The following is a 17,411-nucleotide window of genomic DNA, read 5'->3' as shown; positions in this document are numbered from 1 at the left end:
TAGAAAAGTCCTCACTAATAGCAGGACCATTACATGACCTAACAAAGAAAAACATTAGGTACACATGGTCTGCCAAGGAGAAAAATGCTTTTGAAAAGCTTATCTCTCAACCTGTGCTTACACTACCGGATCTCTCAAAGCCATTTGAGGTTCAATGTGATGCTTCTGGTGATTGCCTTGGAGCTGTTTTGCTCCAAGAAGGGCACGCCATAGGCTATGAAAGTCAAAGGCTTGACCCTGTTGAGCTAGCTCTAGGCATATATGAATAGTAACTCCTTGTAGTTCTACATGCCTTAGACTCATGGAAGCACTATTTATTGGGGACTCCTTTCATTCTGCGAACGGATCATCAAAGTCTTAAGTACTTCATGACACAGACCAAGCTCTTTGACAAACAAATGAGGTGGTCAAACTTTCTTTCACAATTTCATTTTCATTATGCTCACATTGCTAGCAAGCATAATCAAGTAGCCACTACACTCTCAAGACGGTTGAGAGTGAATGTGATTTCCATAGCAACTCACAGTGATCTATCTTCTATGTTAGATGAGTATGATATTGATCCCAATTTTAGAGATGTGATTTCAGCCCTTGGATTAGGGAAGAAAGAGGAACCATTTACTCTACAAGATGGTTATCTTCTCTATGGCAATAGACTATGCGTTACTAACTCACTACATGAGAAAGTAATGTATGAATCTCATGCTCCTCCTTATGTGGGGCATAGAGGGATTCGGTCTACCCTAAAAGGGATTGAAACATATTTCTATTGGCCTACCGTGAAAGCAAACATACAAGAGTATGTTTCTAAATGTGTGGTATGCCAAAAGACAAAGTTTGATAGAGGGAAGCAACCTAGATGGCTTCAACCTTTGCCAATCCCTAATTCACCATTGGAGAGCATATCCATGGATTTTATCTTTGGATTTCCTAAGTCTATCCATGGGAATACAGGAATGTGGACAATAGTAGACACGTTCAATAAACAAGCTCATTTTATACCTGACAAAAAGACTATAAAAGCCCATCAAATGGCAACCCTCTTCATTTCACAAATCTTCAAGTACCATGGCTTGCCAATGTCCGTAATGTTGGATAGAGATCCTAGAATGACCAGTAACTTTTGGAAGGGTCTCTTTGAGAATTTAGGAACAAGGCTAAACTTCTCTTCGGCCTATCACCCGCAAACGGATGGCCAAAGTGAAATAGCTAGCCTAACAATTCTCAATCTACTAAAAGCTATGTAACAGAAGTAGATCAAAGATCCCAATGGGAGAAGTAATTACCCTTAGTGGAGTATGCCTACAATAACACAGTACATACTTCCATGGGAAAAGCACCTTTTGAGGTAATTGAGGGAATATCAAAAAGACCCTTTCTACTTAAGGTACAGGGGAAGATATTTGCTCCATATGAGTATAGCTGAGACCTACAAGAATATTTCCAACAAAAGGTTAAGGATGCTATCTCTATCTCACAGCAAAGGCAAAAGGCTGCTGCTGGCAATCACAGAAGAGCCCAAGCCTTTAAAGAAAATGATTGGGTCTTACTCAAATTTCCCAAGGCTCGATTAAGGCACACGGCAGGCAAGAATCCTATGGGACACCAAAAGTACTATGCTAAGCTAGCAAAAAGGTACTATGGTCCCTTCCAAATTCTTAGGCCAATCAATGAGATGGCCTATCCACTCAAGTTGCCCAACCATTGGCTCATACACAATGCTTTCCATGTGAGCCTATTAAAGCCTTACAAAGGAGAGCCACCTCAAGAACCAACTATTGAAGACCCACCGGAGATTGAGGACCAAGAAGAGGTTCTACAACCCGAGTCCATTCTCCGACATGAAGACAAGGTACTAAGAGGCAGTAAGACTATTCGACGATATCTTATTAAGTTTAAGAATTATCCTTTTGAAGATGCTAGATGGTCTGCAAGGCATACAATTAAAGGATAACCTAAACCTTGTCAATGCTTACAATGCTTCCCTAGAGTAAGCAAATGTACAAATGTTTAAAATGAGCAAAGTTTTTGTCTTATAAGACTCTCTTTTTTCTTTATTGTTCACAAAAATGAAGTAGTATGCATGCTTAAATCAAGTTTGTGGAGACGAAGTCTCCCGAACACCAAGTAGAGCTTGTCACTCTACTAATAGAAGACTAATAGGACTAATGTACAGACATGATTGTGGTAGCTTAGGCTCTCAAGCACCAAATGGACTAGTCATCCATTCTGGAACAATGTTGTAGGGTAACACAGGGATGCTCTACCCGCTACAAAAAGGACTAATGAATATGCTTTATCTTCTCTACCCCATAGTCGAGGACAACTATGATTTCAAGAGAGAGGTAATGTCATAATATCAATATCTAATTCTCCTAAATGATTTTCTCATGTTAAACTGATCATTTAATATGGGGAAGTGCCAGGGGAGAAAAAGCTAGAATATTGGTTAAGCTAGAAGACCGCCCACATTACGGATCCAAAGGAGGGAAAATTGGGATCCAAAGGGGGGGCCATCTGCAAAAGAGCTATGTGCAAGAATGGGCTTAAAAGACCCTAAGGTTCAGCCCATTAAGACTTCCAAAATGCTAAGGTTCCAAAATTCAAAGGTTGTGGCCAAAGGTCAAACATTAGGGGAATTGGATGCTTTGAGTGTGTCCCAAAAAAGTATTTGTCAAACCCTACATAGAAGGGGGCGAGCCCAAGAAGTAGGGGATGAGAGAGAAACACCCACACACAGTCACAACTTCATTTGTACACAAGGGGAAAGAGGGACACATGCAGCTCCCTATGACAAATGCCCACAAGGTGTACTCAAATCCTATTGGATGGCCATGGAGGTGGACCAATGAGAATTAGGCTAGAGTAAATCTAGTTTAATCAATTTAAAAACACTTAATAAAAGAACCAATAAGAATTAAGCTCTCTAGAAGACTATTGGACAGTCTCCCAAGGGGACCAATGAGCATTCAGCAGCCCAATGGCTTGCGTGATTCCTACTGGCCAGGAGGCAAAGGGGTCCAATGAGAGTTTAGTTGCATTTATTAGTTACCTAAAGCTCTCAAAAAAGGGTAAAGGGGGACACATGTTAGAAGGATATCACTTATGCTGCTTAATTTCCATTGGCTAGGCCTTCTGTAGCATGAGCATTTAGCAAGGGGGGTCGACCAAGAGAGAGAGGGGGCTGATTTTTGCAAGGTATTATCACACACACACTCACACAATCTCATGTGTAAAGCAAAGAAGACTCTCTCTCCTTCTCAAGCTTTAACAGAAAGCTTACCACCTACTCCAAACTACAAAATGCTAAGGTTCCAAAATTAAAAGGTTGTGTCCTAAGGTCAAACATTAGGGAAATTGGATGCTTTGTGTGTGCCCCAAAAGTATTCATCCATCCCTAAATAGGAGGGGGCAAGCCTTGCAAGTAGGGGATGAGAGATAAAATCACACACACACACAAGCTCCCTTTACTCAAAGGGAATGAGGGACACATGTCAGCCCCCTAGCCCAAATGCCCACAAGGTGTACTTAAATCCTATTGGATGGCCTTGTAGGTGGACCAATGAGAACTAGGCGCTAGAGTAAATCTAGTTTAATTAATTTGAAAACACCTAATAAAAGAACCAATGGGAAATAAGCTCTCTAGAAGACTATTGGACAGTCTCCCAAGGGGTCCAATGAGCATTCAACATCCAAATGGCTTGCTTGATTCCTATTGGCCAGGAAGCAAAGGGGTCCAATGAGAGTTTAGTTGCATTTATTGATTACCTAAAGCTCTCACAAAAGGGGAAAGGGGGACACATGTCAAAAGGCCATCACTTATACTGCTTAATTACCATTGGCTAAGACTGGAGAGGTCCAATAGGATGCTAGCAAGAGAAAATAGCAAGAGGGGTCGACCAAGAGAGAGAGGGGGCTGATTTTTTAAAGGCATTATCACACACACACTCACACTAGCTCATGTGTGGAGTAACAAGACTCGCTCTCTCCTTCTCAAGATTTAATGGAAAGCTTATCACCTACTCCAAGCTTGTGAGAAGGAAGGCCTACACCAACAACTCTTGGCTTTGTGATGCAAATCCAACCAAGAGCCAAGCTTCAATGCATGCTCATCTCCTTTTCCATGCTAATTACTAAGCTAAGCTATGCTAATATGAGTGATTATGTGAGGAGATGTACATCTTTCTCATAAGAATACTCCTTCTTACTCTCAATCTACTCTCATACCCCGCTAGCTCTCACCATCTTCGAAGGTGTGTGAGGTCTTGGGTCTGAGACCATGAGGGAATTGATGTTGTGTTTGATTAGTGTTTTGCTTAGTGCATGAAGTTTCCATCTTCATTGTTCTAGCTAGTATTGAAGGAACACAAAGGATTGTATTGTAAAATATCTCTCTTGATGGGAAAAACCATAATACAAAGCCTTTTGTAGGGGGGACCGGCTCCATGCAAATCCGGTCCTCAACTGTTGTCAATTGCTTAATTTCTCTCTCTTTTGAAGTATTGTTCATGCTATCTAACTAGGTGTTATACTTTTTGTTACTCTCTCCACCCAAGCAATCTTGTTATTCTCATTAGGAAGCTATTCTAATGAAATGCTCACTATGTTCATGCTATTTTCTGTTGCACACAAGTTACTAGACCATTAAATGTTACATGGGGGGTGAGACAGGCACCTTGGCCATGCCCCTTGAAGCTTTCAAACTCTCTCTCTTACTCCTGCTGCTCCAAACTGGCTCTCTCTCTCCCCATCATGGGACTGCCCCCTTTGGTCGGCTTTGGGACTCTCTCGCCCTCTCTTGATCTACTGCCGTGAGACCCTCCCTTAGTTGAGCAATAGCGACATCGCTATTGGGGGGTTGATTCATTTACTTAAAGTGCCATTAGGGATACAGTGCGGGAACCCCTATCACCACTGATCAGCCACATCATCACTGGATATCGCTAACACGCCACTTGCATCGGACGTCGATGGCCACACCTTTGAAAATCGCCACCTCAATGGCAGCACTTGTACGGAACGACGGACCAGAGCCACCAACGCAGAACCCGCAGGCGACACCATAGCCAAGGCACCACGCCAAAGAGCTTCTCTCCCTCAACACACTACACAATGGGCTAATGCCCTAGCCTTTATACCCTTCCATCCGGCCTCCACATTGCGCATATGGGGCAATGTGATGCCACGTGGTAGTTATTGGTGGATTGGCTCCAATAGCTTGAAACTTCAAAAAAACGTTTCCTCAAAACCTTTTTTTTTTCCACTGCTTGCCCTGCTTGCCAATTAGTCATTGGTGATATATCTGCCAAGCCGCAAAACCCAGCCGCAAACTCACTGATCTGACTCCGACTTCCCTCGACCTTGCCGCCATTTTCAATTACCTGAGCCCCCGAATAGAGGCCGTAAAAATGGCAATTTTCATCTGCAATCAACTTCACACACAGGCACCCAATCTTCAGACTTCTGTATCTTTCGGCTCCGGACTCCGTTTGATGTGTAGTCAATTCCTGCTAGCACCGTATGATGCATACCCTGCTCTAAAACCTTGTTGAGGTGCAAAAGACATCAGATGGCATGACCCCCCATGTGGTCAAATGGGCACCAACCTATCCCCCTCTAAAACTTCACCTGGCCATAAACTGCAATCCGTGGCTCCAATCTGCAATCTGAAAAGACGGGTGTGCTCCATAAATAGAGAACTACACACCTATACCTTGACATCTACTTGGGCCACCTGTGTCCAGTGTAGAGTGCATAGGTGATGGAGAAGGTAGGAAAGAAGACTACGCACACACACTAACACACAGTGAGACACACACACACACACACAATCGTTACCCTACAACAGCCATTCAATGTGCTGCTCTCACTCTTCTTCTTTTTTTAAACTATTATCCAAAGTATATTTACAACATAGTATAGCCAGTGTCCGGCCACCCATAGCACAACGGACATATTCTTTAACATCATATTCTTTAACACTCCCCCTCAAGCTTAGAATGATCTTGCATATGATGGATTCTCAATGCTTCACGAAAGTAGCAAAACTTCTCCTTTCCAAGAGCTTTTGTAAATGTATCTGCAACTTGATCATTTGTCTTCACATACACCAAATCAATCGCACCTGCCAAAACTTTTTCCCTAATGAAGTGATAATGTAATTCAATGTGTTTGGTGCGAGCATGGTAAACTGGATTCTTTGCCAACATGATGCTGTTAATATTGTCACAATATATAATGACACTGTGAAGATTATCAAAACCAAAGTCTACCATAAGTACTCTCAACCATGACTCTTCACATGCTACCAAAGCTGCTTCACGATATTCAGCTTCTGTACTTGATAATGCTACAGTTAATTGCTTCTTGCTACTCCAACTTATCATACCATTGCCAATGGAAAATGCATAACCACTTGTAGATCTTCTATCCATAAAATCTCCTACCCAATGTGCATATGTGTAACCATAAAGACAAATCTTCCCATTCTTTTCATAAAACATTCCATAACTGATAGTGGCTTTGACATATCTCATAAACTGTCTCACTGCATCAAGATGACTTTTACATGGCTTTTGCATGAATTGACTCACAACACCCACTGCATAACTCAAATCTGGCCTTGTTATTGTCAAGTAAATAAGAGTTCCAACCATCTTGCGATGCATAGTGACATCCTCAGTGTAATGTCCATCATCAATCAACTTCACATTTTGATCAAGAGGTGTATCAACCTGTTTGCACGCTGTCATTGCATACTTCTCAAGCATATCCAATCCGTTGACGGGAGCAAAGAGAACCCCGAACCCCTGACGGCCTCTAAAACACCGGGGACCGAATGGAGCGCCTCGAGCCTATCATGGTAAAGCAAACAGGGGCACCACCTAGCTTCAGCGGCTAGGACGCAAACAAAACACCACCATAACAAAGTTTTCATCCAAGAGAGATGGATGCTTGGGAGTAATGATGAAGAGGAAAGGGAATGAGATCAAGTGAGAGACAGAGAGAGAGAGAGAGAGAGAGAGAGAGAGAGAGAGAGAGAGAGGGAGGGAGGGGGTATAGCGGCTTAGTACTTAGGCATCACAAAAGGATGGCGAATCCGCACACCCTTCACACATACACAAGCTCACTCCAAACACAAGATTAGGTGGTGATTCCGCACACCTCACATGGGCAAAACATTGCAAGAAAACATACTCACAAAACCTCAAGCTTTATTTAGAGAATAAGGCGATGAAATGGGGAGCATAGGATAGGGGAATGAGAAGGGAAAGAGTGGTAGAGCACATGGCGGATAGGTGGGAGTTGATGGCGAAGACTCGCACGAGGGTTATGGCCATCATCCTTCATTTAGTTGCCCTTCATCTTCCATAGCCAAGGGTGTAGAGGTCATGCTCAAGACAAGCATGGTGATTGCGGTGATGGTGATGGTGTGTGTGTGGGTGTGTGTGTGTGCACTAGGCACACACAATGCATAGTGTGTTCTTTGGTGATGTTGTGTGTGTATCTAGTGTGATGGTGACCCCTCCTTATATAGGGGAGGAGGGGGGAGGAATTCTAGAATTTAGAAATGAAGAAATCATTATCTACATAGGCCATGTGACTGTGGGCCCCACTTGTCTGGCTGTGTGTATATGTGCCAGAACAGCAGTCTCATGAGAGAGAGAGATGGGTTGATGAAAAAAAGTGAGAGGTGACATGGAGAATAAAGTAAGTACAAGAGGGGAGAGAGGGGAGTGTGTTCAGAGGTGAATCTGTGTGCAGATGTGTGTGAACACAAGAAAAATCAAGTAGCCACTGGGTGGGGATGGGTCTGTGGGCACCTTTTCCAGTGAAACTGAGTGTGTGTGAGTGTGGGGAAGGTTATTTAGCTACAAGACAAGAGATATGGCGCCATTTAGAGAGAGGAGGGGGGTATTTGGGTCATAGGATATGATAGGAGAGAGAAAGAGGGGGTGGGGTATACTATTTTGGAAGATAGGGTAAGCTGCATGTGAGTTAGGGTGCATTATTGGTGAGTTATAATGCATTATTGGTGAGAGGTGGGGTAGCTTGAGGGGAGAGAGAAAGGAGAAAGGACAAGGGGAAGAGAGAGGGGGTTGACCTTTTGAGTGGAGGAGAGGAAAAGGGACACACAGTGGGGCAACAGTGAAGAAAAAGGAGGCAAGGTGGGGATGGGCTACCCCGCAGGCATGAGGTGGCCTATTTTACCTTTCTTATATATTTACATAATCATACTTTATTTTTTTCTTACTTTTTTCCAATGCCTTTTATCACTCCCTCCCTAAGAGGGGGTTTTCATGGGGTGGGGACAAGAGAAGACGGGTATGGGAGCTTGGCTTGTGAAAAGTCCCCATCATTAGCCCTCCCCTTTTGGCTAGAGGCATTCATGTCTCTAGCTCATCTGTTTGATCATTATCGTCGGAGGTGGCGGCTGATGGTGTGTCCTCATCTGGAATGTCAATTGGTGGAACCTGGTCAAATCGAAGAAAATAAGGTTTAAGTCGCCAACCATTTACCCTGATTTTATGAAGTTTTCCATCAGCCTCCATAAGCTCGTAGCTTCCATTGGCATATTTTTTCGTGACAATGAAAGGACCTTCCCATCGGAGTAGGAGTTTCTTATCGTTGCGCGTGTCGAAGCGATTGTCTTAGCGGAGCACCAACATTCCTTTCTTCAATTCTTTTTTCCGGAGATGCTCGTAAAAGCTAAGCCGTCTATGCTCTGCTTGTGCTGCATAATAATTTATTTCTTCTTCTCTGTCCAGCTGCAGTCTTTCCAAGTTGATGATGTGATCTCTCAAATGCATGTTGGGCTGTTGAAGCTGGCTTGCCATTACTCTGAGACTTTGTAGTTGCACTTCAATGGGCAAGATTGCTTCCTTACCAAATACTAGATGATACGGTGTGAATCCCAAGGATGTACAAAATGAAGTTCTGTAGGCCCATAAAGCTGGTAGTAGATACTTATCCCAGCCTCCAGGATGATTGTCTACCTGCTTGGTAATAATTTTAGAAACCATTCCATTTACCTTTTCAACTAGGCCATTACATTGAGGGTAATATGGTGAAGAGTGCCTCCTTGTAATGCCCAGTTTCTGCATTAATTCTCCTACCAAGTCTGCTCTGAAACCTGGCCCTCTATCAGAGATGATCTCTAAAGGTGTGCCAAACCTACAGCATATGTGCTCGTAGATAAATTTAGCTACCTCTACCGCTGTGATTCTAGTGGTGGCTGTAGCCTCTGCCCATCTAGTCATGTAGTCGACCCCCATGATAATGTAGAATTTTCCTGAGTTGGCCCTAGGTAATGGCCCAATGGCGTTGATACCCCATTTTTCAAATGGGCCATATGAGAGAATAGGTGTCTGTGGTTCAGGCATAAGTGATCTAGTGCCGGCCTTTTGACACAACTTACATGTTTTGCACCAGTGGTGTACATCACGGTTGAGGCTAGGCCATATGAAGCCTGCTTGCAAGATTTTCCTACTTGTTATGTCTAGGGCAAAGTGACCACCACAAACCCCGTCGTGACAGCTAGCAATTACTCCCGTGATTTCCTGAGAGAGAGGGACCTTCCTGAGTATTTGGTCCTTACCCTTACAATACAAACCATCATTGATGAGTCGATACCTTGTGGCCTTCCGCGTCAGCAATTGCTTCTGTCCCTTTGTTAAATCTGATGGGCATTCTCCTGTTTCCAAAAAATGCATGATGTCAGGCAAGGCATCACTGCCTTGAAATAGAGGGAGCTTTAGTTTTATTGCTGCAACCACCACTTCCTGTAGTCTTTCACTTGCTAGGGCATCTGCTTCTTGGTTTTGAGCCCTTGGGATATGGTGTATTTGAACTTCTTCAAACTTACCCAACAAGGTTTTTACACCACTTAAGTGAGTCCTTAAACTAGGATTCTTGCATGTCCATGCTCCATTTACTTTCCTTACCAGAAGTAGAGCATCCCCAAATACATTAAGGCGTTGTACACCTTGCGAGACACACCTTTGTAGACCCTTGGTTAGTGCTTCATACTTAGCTTCATTGTTAGAATGTGAATCTAACAATTGGCCCAATGAAAATACCTTTGTCCCTTTGTCATCAAAGACCACTATGCCTGCAGCTGCTTTGTCGGACGCTCGCTTGTATGCTCCATCAAAGTAGAGAGAGTATGCTCCTTCTACCATCGGTGGTACTGGAGGTAATCGGACTTCTCCTTCCTTAGATTGCTTCTCCTCCCTTTCAAATACTTGGTAGGTCATGAATCCCCCCAAACTTGCCCTTGTCGTGCTTTCTACCTGTACCGTGTAGTCAAACTCTTGCAGACAAACTAGCCATTTAGTAATCCTAGCAGACACATCCATGTGTTGTACAACATAGGGAAATATTTCATCCGTGGTTAGAATCACAAATTTCTTAGGCAGAAAATATGACCTAAACTTTGTAGTTGCAAATCTAAGAGCTAGGACTAAGTGTTCCACATGGGTGAAACCTTTCTCTCCTGCTGTCATCATTCGACTAGAGAAGTAGATTGGCCTCATGAAAGATGTCGTCGTATCCTTTTGGAGTAGCACAGCCCCCAATGAGTCATCACCAACACTTGAGGTGACATAGAATTTTTCATCCCACTTAGGTGGTGAGATAGTTGGCAGAGTGGCTAAGACCTCCTTTACCTTGTTGTAGTGATGTTCGCTTTCCTCGTCCCAAGTGAAAGTTGATCTTTGAGTAAGTTGTTGCAGTGGTAGAGCAAGTTGTGATAGTAGATGTATGAATCTACTTAAGTACCTCACCTTCTGTAGAAAAGAGACCAGTTGACGTGCGGTCGTTGGTGAAGGTAGGGCTATGAGTGCGGACACCTTACTTGGATCGGTGTTGATACCTCTTGCTGAAATTTCATGGCCTAGTAGAATGACTTTACTCTCCCCAATGTGACATTTATCCACATTTAATTGCCCACCTAGGCTCTGCAACCTGGCCAAACCTTCAGTTACCTTTTCTAAATGTGAAATACGGGAGCTATATATACAAAAATCATCAATGAACACTCTTATGGATGTTCCAAAGAACGGTTGAAAAACATATGTGACATATCTTTGGAATGTGGCAGGTGCATTTGTGAGACCAAATGGCATAACCCTGTATGAAAAACAACCCCATGGCGTGATAAAAGTGGTTTTTAGCTGATCTTCCAAGGCTATGCGTATTTGAAAGTATCCAAAATAACCATCACAGACGGTATAGCATTCAAAACCCGCTACTTCATTCAGAATTTCATCCAAGAAAGGGAGAGGAAAGTGGTCTCTCTTTGTAGCTGCATTTAGTGGTTTGTAGTCAACACAGACCCTCCACTTACCATTCTTTTTAGGCATCACCACTACGGGTGACACCCATTCTGAGTTTTCTACAGGATAGATGAATCCCGCCTCCAGCAGTTTCCTTACCTCGGCCAAGAGTGCCTTTTCTTGTATGACCCCCAGTTGTCGTAGCTTTTGCACAACTGGTTTTACCCCTTCCTTCAGCTTAATATGATGTTCCACCACTGTAATGCGTGTGATTCTTTCATAGTTGTCAATGAACAGGATTTGCAAAAAACTATCTTTCTCCTCAAGTGTTAATTCCGTAGACAACATACCCTTCAACCTACTTCCTCCTAGGCCAGGTGATTTGCTCTCCTCTTCATTGGGTCGCCCTTTTGGTGATGGATCACCAGTTGTGCTTACCCTTTGTGGATCCTTCATAATGATACCCATCAAATCAATGGAACTGTCACTTTCGTCGGTGGATGTGGTCTCCTCCTCAGAACTGGAAGATTCACTAGTGGTTTCATCTGCCGATGTTTCCAGATTCATTTGCTTCTGCTTGCCAATCCTCATGTCATAGTAGATTGTCTCCCCTTTCTTACCGGTCATGCGTAGAAGGCCAGTACCCCAGTCCTGTTTTGCCTTCATGGCCATCAACCATGGCCTTCCCAAAATTAGTGGATAGCCCTCCCCCTTAGTAGGCATTACAAAAACATCTACCTCTACCTCAGTGTTGAAAGCTTCGATTTTCATGGCACTTACCACACCCACACACTTTACTTTTGCGTTGTTTTCCATCTTTTCCTTGCATGGAGAAGGCCTGTCAACCTCGAACCCTAATCGAAGCATCATAGCTTCGCTCATTACACAGATTTGTGCACCTCCATCAATGTAGGTGTTTCCAACCCTCTTTCCTTTTATGTTTACGTCGACAATTGGAAGGATGTCATCCATGTTGCATCCCGAAATTTCTCCGGCTACCTTCTTTTTGGAGCGTCTTGTACTTACCATTTTAGACCATTGTCGCTTTACTTTAGGTACAAGATGTAGCAACTGTGGCCATGTAATCTTCGGTCCTTGCTCTGCCACATCCAATGTTAGATCATAGGGCTTAGAACTTTCCCCTAGCTGGAAGTCGGTGATGCCCAATTTTCGTCGTGGCTTGGATGACCTCTTGTTAGTTTCTCCTCTCATGCTTCTCTCATCATCTGATTGTGTAGCTTTCTCCCTGCTAGCTCTTTTCACATTCATGGCTTCAAGTGGTTCTAAAAAGGTTACCTTCTCCTTACCCTTGTCCCTCTCCTTTGCTCTAGGTGGATCCACTACTACGGCTTTTCCTTTCTCTTCTAACCTTATGATGTTTACAGGGTGATCAGGTGGTGGGGCTGGTGGAAGAGGTGGAATGGATGCTTGTAGTGGTGTCTGGGGTGGACGTAGAATTTGTGTTGGTGGGGGTGGTGCTCGGGGTGGGGGTGTTCTTTCTCTAGGGGGTGTCAATTGGTTCCTCCTACCTCCTCTATTATAGTTTTGTCGTGGTTTAGGACAGTAGTACATACCTGACCGTCTTCTCCGTAGTTGTAGCAATGATACTCCCTGTTTTGTCGTCGTGCTCTTCCAGGGTCTTGATCTCTTTCTTGACTCCTCCCTTGCTGCATTAAGTGGACAGAAAAATTCTACAGTTGGTCAGTAATATGGGCCAACATATCTTGTTGGTCATCTCTTACCCCAAGAGCCGATGGTGGTGGTGGAATGGTGGTTGTCATAGTTTCTGGTCGACGCGATGTTCCTTCTTCTATTGACTCGGTTTCTTTGGCTTTCATTCGCAGCTTCTTGTCCTTAAGGCGAGCAATCTCAACGGCTAACTCGTACGTAGCCGGGAATCTACCTTTCACCTTCTCCTTGAGAAGCGGCCATAAGCCATGCATGAATCGATCTTTTTTTAGGAAATCGGGTGCAGCTTCCCCCCTTGCCAGTGACTGAACCCACCGTTCCCACAAATCCACAAATTTGGACTCATAGGTGGCATATTCTAAAAGACCCTCCTGCTTCAAGTCTCTCAACTTGTCCCACAACTTTTCTGAAGTGGTACCTCCCCCAAAGCGTCTCTTAAAAGCGGTTTTAAGGGTTCCCAGTCATCCTTGGTTGCTTGTGGAAGCGCATTGTACCATGATCTAGCTTCTAGCTTCATGAGATGCTTAAAGATTCTAGCCCGGGATTCATCCATATCTTTGTTGCTCACTACACATGCTACTTCAAAGTCATCTAGGAAGTCTGTTACCAAATCCTCCCCCTTCTTTCCTTTAAATGTTGGAAATGCTACACTTGCCATGATTACTGAGAGAGAGCTAGAAAGACACACTGCTTAGCTTGCAAAAGTTTTTTTCTTCTTTACAAGGAGGTGTGTATACCCTCTTATACTAGGACATAGATTAAAACTTCAAACGGTACATTACCTTGTACCAACAGTAAGACAAATGGTTGATCTGATGCCAGAACCTCAAAAAATTGCTCCCCACCCAACATGGTGTCAATGACGTGCTCGTAGTGAGCCTTCAAATCAAGTATTACCTTGATTGAGCATACACGTGTTGGTATGTGTGATCTGTCTTGAGGTAGGTTGTACTGATTCATGTGAAGCTTAGAGGTGCTTAGTCACTATTCAAGCTTGTGGGAGAGGGTGGTGTTCTTTCCTGAAACAAACTCAGTAGATCCCTAGTTTCTCTAGTGAGAGTGTGAGCCAATGATTCCGTTATCTGTGATGCAGTGATAGCCGTTTTTCGGCTCTCTGTAATTGCCATAGTGAGTTATCTCACCCTATCAAATCACTCAAACACTGTGGTTACCCTCACCCTTTCACTGTATATAGGTGCGTGTGAGTTAGGAGACTTTTCCCATATCTCCTTACTGAAATAAAAAACCCTCAATTAGCTAGTCATTGGGCTAGTTGAGCCAAAAAAATAAAAAATATAAAAAATATAAGTATATTATGGCCCATGCGTATGTAAATATTTCTTTGTATATAGGGCCTAAATAAAAGATTTTTTCATAATTATTTTGGTATTTATTTAAATATTTCTACTTAGGTGTGTGTTATTTATGCTCTGTACATTGCCTCACCATTACCACAATTTTTCTTACCATTTTTCATACTCTTTATTTCATATAGAAATATTTTCATGTAAGCTTCTCTTATATTTGGTGTAACTCCACCCCAACAAAAATCCAAAAAAACTAGTTTTATTTATGTGTATATTTTTTCACTATTGTGATTTTTCCCTTCCTACATCTATTTTGTTTTTTTTCTAAAAGATTAGAACACCAAAAATATTTATCTTTTTATGGTAGCCTCATAATGAGAGAGATTTCTTTTGACCCCTTTATATTTTTTCCACTTATATTATTTATATTTGACATGTACATATTTTTTAGACCCCTCAATATTTGATTTTCTTAGTTGTACTATTCACTTATATCATGATCTCAACAATATCTTCAATTATAGACCTACCAAATAAGGTCAAGGGTAGGTGGCATGCATACATGCACTATGGAGGGCTCACTCTTGGAGGTATCCAAAAGAAGCATCCAAAGAAGGACCCCACAAGGACCTTGTGCAGTGGAAAAAAACGGTCGGTTTTGCTGAATTTTTAAAGTTCACTTGCTCTCCGAATTTGAAAAGGTGATACAAACAAAAGTTGTAGCTCATGGACTGAACTTTTGCCTCAAGTTTTTTTTTTTTTTTTTTTGAGCTACGAGCTGTGAGCTATGATTTTATTAGTGGACCCCAGTTTTCCCATGCTATGCAGGCACACTCTCTCTTCCACTTTATCATTTTCCTCTTTCACACACACTTCTCCACTCATCATCCCCACCTCTCTCACCACTCCTCTCTGCACCCTACTCACCTTCTCCTCAACCGTGAAGAATAAGAGAAACCATGGTGAACTCATACCTCCCACACACAATTCCATTCCAAAATTGACCACCTAGTCTCATTTTTCCTCCTCCAAATTATCCATATCTATCAAAAAAACCACAAAATTCAGCCTCTTCTCTTAAAAGACAGCATCATGTTGGTTAATTACTCAGCTTCAATTACCTTGTTTCTCAAGGAAGGTCAAGAGTGGAGAAAAAATGTACCGTCAAAGCTAGTGGACCGTCAACAAGCGTCAAAATTGGCCCTACTCAAGACACGTGGAGCATCAACCTTGTAAGAAATCCACCTTTTCTTACCTCTTAAGAGTTTTTCTTCCTTATTTGTATCCTACATGAATACTCCCATTGTAAATATCCAATTCCATTTGTAAATTAATACTAACTCTACTAACACTAACCCACTATGAAAAGTCCTATCACCTCCATTTCTCTCCTCTCTCTTTCCCCACCAACTTCTTGATAATTCCAAGCAAAAGAAATTAGATAAATTGCTGAAAATCTAACCCAACCATGGTTAGAGGAGTAACCCTAGCCTTCAAAATTGCTATAAAAGGAGGGTGTAGCTAGCACAAAAGGGGGAGCCATAAGCAAGAGCACTATGCTATAGGTTGAGAAGCCAAGCTCAACCTCTCTAGAAGGAGCTCTTGAGTGGAAGCTCATTGTCTTATGCATGTGCATGTGTTGTAATAGGGGATTAGCAAGGGAACTCTATGCCATTGTAAGAGAGAGAGTGATCATTCAATTGAGAGTAGGAAATCTATCATTTCTCCTACTAGTGTAAGCCCAACATTTGCTGAATCAAGGAGGGTGGATTTGGACTAAACTTGGATACTTTGTCTCCCTTCCAACGTGAAGTAATGGACAACAATGATGCGTAAGTGTCTTGGTGTTTTTTGTTAAGTTCTTGATAGCTTGTCTCTGGTGTTGTCATCAATCTAGCCATAAATCCCACATACTGTAAGAGGGCGACAAGGTGGAGAGGACTCCCCTGGCTTTAAGACAGTGATTGGGGTGGCTTTTCTTGTGATGTGTTGTGGTGAAATTTACGCAAGCTATGTTGAACAAATACTAATCTCACTTTGATTTGTCATGACAGATTTGTAAGAAGGTATTAATGTAACAAGCACCCCCTCCCCCTTTCTCTCTCTTTCTTAAATATATAGTTGTGTTTGCTTGATCATTGCCGATACGTTTCAAAGCAGCCTGAGCACTATCTCTCTCCCTCTCTCTCTCTCTCTCTCTCTCTCTCTCTCTCTCTCTCTCTCTCTCTCTCTCTCTCTCTCGTGTTTTAGTGTGTGAGAGTGTTCCATTGGTGTTAGGGTTAGTGTAAATTCCTTGCTTGTTTGTGGGTTGCTCTAACGATTCTCCTCTTTTGCGTCCTAGTTCGCTCTTAAACTAAGTGGTGCCCCTTGTGTAGTTGGGATTTGGCTGTGGGTTTGTTGTTTTGGTTTGTGTTGTGTTGTGCCCCAGCCCCATTGAGCAGCACGGGAGCCTTGAAGGGTTTCTAGAGGTTGCTCTTCTTGTTGCCCGCCCTGGACCGCCTCAGCAGCATCAGGTGCAACTGACTGTGATAATTACCTCGGTGACTTGAGTTACCCGATTCTCAAAGTAGAATAGTGTTGATTCTCTATTGTGTAGAGCTCCTTCCATTTTGTTGTTGTGGGTTGGTTGTAGGTTGCGGACATGGTTCGGCCTTCTCCTTCTTCTTCTTGGCACTTGGCCTATGTATATCCACTGGGTTTGGCGTGTTGGTTGACTCTCCCACTACAAATCGATTACCGTTACGCCTGGCACTCGAGCTTCGATGGAGATGCGGAGTTCGTCTAGTTGTGCTTGGAGCTCTTCTTCTTCTGTCGTCCAATTAGAAAATCCTGCTAGCCATTCATCCATTCACAATAGTTTAGGGGTTTCAGTCTTGTAAACTGAAGGGTTTCATGAAAAGATCCTCCGTGGGGGCACCAAATGACGGCAGCAAAGCGAAACCCGAACCCCCGACGGCCTCTAAAACACCAGGGACCGAATGGAGCGCCTCTAGCCTGTCATGGTAAAGCAAATAGGGGCACCACCTAGCTTCAACGGCTAGGACGCAAACAACACACCACAATAACAAAGTTTTCATCCAAGAGATATGGATGCTTGGGAGTAATGATGAAGAGGAAAGGGAATGAGATCAAGTGAGAG

This window comes from Adiantum capillus-veneris, chromosome 14 (assembly GCF_014529385.1).
Source record: "Adiantum capillus-veneris isolate H3 chromosome 14, ASM1452938v2, whole genome shotgun sequence".
NCBI lineage: Eukaryota > Viridiplantae > Streptophyta > Polypodiopsida > Polypodiales > Pteridaceae > Adiantum > Adiantum capillus-veneris.
The sequence above is the reverse complement of the archived record's forward strand: the minus strand, read 5'-3'. Positions refer to the sequence as shown.